Source organism: Schistocerca nitens, chromosome 8 (assembly GCF_023898315.1).
Source record: "Schistocerca nitens isolate TAMUIC-IGC-003100 chromosome 8, iqSchNite1.1, whole genome shotgun sequence".
NCBI lineage: Eukaryota > Metazoa > Arthropoda > Insecta > Orthoptera > Acrididae > Schistocerca > Schistocerca nitens.
In genome coordinates, this window is record NC_064621.1 from 356083119 (window position 1) to 356086556 (window position 3438).

At 42.7% G+C, this 3438-nt stretch overlaps 1 pseudogene; it reads left to right on the top strand.

The window, feature by feature from the left end:
- Positions 1-3099: 3099 nt before the first annotated feature.
- LOC126199915 (5S ribosomal RNA) lies at positions 3100-3217 on the top strand (annotated as a pseudogene).
- Positions 3218-3438: the final 221 nt, after the last annotated feature.

Genomic DNA, 3438 nt, shown 5'->3' on the forward strand with positions numbered 1-3438 from the left:
GATGCCGACCTCGTGGACTTCGACCGCTGAAGATTACGTCTTCATCTCTGAATTGAACTTTTACTGGTGAGTGTGGGTTACCACGAACCTTTGTGGAAAATTAGAAGTGAACTTTTGTTTACCTCAATTAGGAGACTTTTACTGACATCGTTATTGTTACTTTTCTTTTGTTGTTCAGTCATCAACCTTGTAAACGTACATAAATAAAAGTTGTGTTATGAAAAATTGTGAATTGTCAGTCCCAACAGTCACTGTTGGCGTCAAGTTCATACTTCGAGGCTTATCACAGCGTAAGTTGCGCGAAAAGAGGTAGACGTCCGTCACAGCTGGCCAACGGTATATGTCTGGGTGTGTCCGCCATCCGCCAGGTGGCCGGGTACGGTAGCAGCTTTCTCTGTCACCAGATCTCAGACGTCGGGAAACCAAGCAAACCGGGATCACAGGTGTTCAGTTTCACAACTTTCTTCTTTGCGTGCCTCGCTCAGAATTCAACTTCAACATGAGCGAGGTGGCTCACTGGTATCAGCGTACAGAAGAAGCTCGTACCAGAGCTTGTTGTAACTTTCCTCATTACCTTTCCAGTGGTTTTTATAGCGTACCGTAGGTGTATGTGTTTACGATTTTCTTCAGTAACGAATCTGCAACTGTACAAACTACGGATCGGCATCTGGTGGAGGCTCTGTAACGTAGAAATTTTCCTGTCTTCCCATCCCATTCCTGGATGGTAATCCGAAGAAATGCTGCCAATACTGGTCTGTAGCAAGTAGAATACCTGTAAATATAGCGTTGTGGTCATTGCATGAGACGTACAGGGTATTATAAAACGATTCATCCCTTTTCACAATATTATTTCCCGAAACTTTGTGGCGAACAAGAACTGTGGGACGCAACGGGACTCGAAAGTGGGGCCTTCGCCTTTCGTGGGCAAGCGCTATATCGACTTTGTTCCGGATCTCCTTAAAATCGTTCTTCCGCTCGCCATGCTTGCCTTCTCGGCCTGACTTCAGTGCTGTTTCCTTAAGTTTTGGTGAACTTAGATTTTTGGTAGAATGAGCTGTCACTCTTCGTTTTTCGACTTGGTCAGACGACCATGAGAGCATGGCAACTGTCTTAGTTCAGTTACGACTTCAAGTTCTTCATGGAGGTCAGTTTACCAGTTTATTCCACAATGTGTTCATAATTTCTCCTGTGCATCTTTTTCCTGACATTTGTTTGCTGAATTCAACTTTTCTTATGTCTGAGCACGCCACTCGCCGAAGGCTCCAACTGCAATCTTGACTGTTCGATGTTACGATGAATGTGTCGCAGAACAATAGAAATTAACTTAATCGCTTCTTCTGGTTGATAAAAATGTTTACAGAACTTAAAAGAAAAAAATTAAATATGGACTTCTTCCGTGGTGAGGATAAAGTTTTTCTCCAAGAAAGCTTCAACACGAAAGTAAACTATTTCTGATCTGTATATTTCACAGGAAACATGTTCAAATCTGTGTAAATTCCTAAGGGACCAAACTGCTGAGGTCATCGGTCCCTAGACTTACACGCTACTTAAACTAACTTAAACTAACATGCTAAGAACAACACAAACTCCCATGCCCGGGGGAGGACTCGAACCTCCGGCGGTAGGGGCCGACGCCTTAAACTGCACGGCCACTCCGAGCCGCAAAATGTCTTTCCTTTGTAGGAACCATAAAAAAAGGCGACGAGTGAGAAGAAATAAATCAAAGGATAACTATTTGGTTCTTGGGTTAAATTGAAAATGTTCACTGAATTTCTCTTAGCATATTTGAAAAATTGTAAAACATTTTCTAAGAGTTTATGGGGAGGTGGCTATGATGCTGCAGGACAAAGTAGAAATCCTCTACTTTTTAGTTTTCTTTAGTCAGAACATAATGTAGTGTTTGGCCATTTAGCCAGTTTACGGCATTCCTTTTTGTGCATGGATAAGGCACATTACTGGAATTGCAAAAAATCGGCAGTCGTGATATCGCAGGGTGTTGTTCGGGTTATCTTGGTTAACATATGCCTGATGAGTTGGCCAGATTTCCTTCACTTTAGTGCACACAAACCTTTGTTCTTTGGTACCTATAACGAGGGCAGCCCTGTTCAAACATAAGGAGAATGTGTCATTTTCGTGATTTTTAAGTAAAATAAAAAGTAATGATGAATCTGATGATACATTTTTATACCTTACAGTTTTGTCTTTACAAAATCATTTTTGTGTCTACATCCGACGTCCCCTGTAACCGCTACACTAGATGGAAGGACATTTGTCATCGGTGAGAATTCCCGAAGCCCTCCTGTTGTACCTGTAACAAAACAATTTTGCATAATTCATTTTTAATATATTTTCTGTCAGCAGACACAGAATAACAGAAAAAAATTTGTAACGAAATGATAGCGTATTGCAACAAATGTCATTTTCTACGCCCACAAAATCGAGACAAGAGCATGCACCGAAAATAGACTTTTGAAGATATCACGAAACGGCTACGTTCGCTGATAGAGACTTCAATTTGGAATGCCGGCATCAAATTCCAATCAAAATCGAATATGCCGATCTCAAGTTAAATTTCTGAACAATTTGAAAAGAACGTTTTCGAGAAAAATGTGAAGTTTTGGGTTGCATTTTTTTAAATTTTATTTTATTTTATTTTTTTTTTTTTTAAGGTTAAACATACGCGTTGACAGCGATCCCTGGACTACACAGCTATCCTTAGATATCCAGACGGAGGTCATCCTCCATCTGCTTCGTGACCATGGTGGTCCTGCGGGCCTGTTTTGCAGTTTCTGTCATCCGTTGCTCTGCTCTCTCGATACGCTTTTCGTTCGCATGTGTGCAGCAGGCTGGTCCGATCTCAAGTCCGAACACGTTCATAAGATCCATAATGCCTGTTAGACCGTCGTTTAAATTACGTATCGGTTATTTTGCTCCCGTTGTGAATGGTTTTAGAGACAATTTTTCACAAACCAGTTCGTAACTCAATAACGGAGTTTGTTACAAACTTGAGACACACAGTACAATAAAATAGACAACCTACAGAACATTTTAAGCCAAAAATTCCATTTTTTGAAATTTTCAAAGAGGACTACCTTCTTATCCAACGGCCTTGCCGCAGTGGTAACACTGGTTCCCATCAGATCACCGAAGTTAAGCGCTGTCGGGCTGGGCTAGCACTTGGATGGGTGACCATCCAGTCTGCTGAGCGTTGTTGGCAAGCGGGGTGCACGCAGCTCTTGTGAGGCAAGCTGAGGAGCTACTTGATTGAGAAGTAGCGGCTCCGGTCTCGTAAACTGACATACGGCCGGGAGAGCGGTGCGCTGACCACATGCCCCTCCAAATCCGCATTCAGTGACGCCTGTGGGCTTAGGATGACACGGCGGCCGGTCGGTACCGTTGGGCCTTCATGGCCTGTTTCGGGCGGAGAGCAGAGAAACT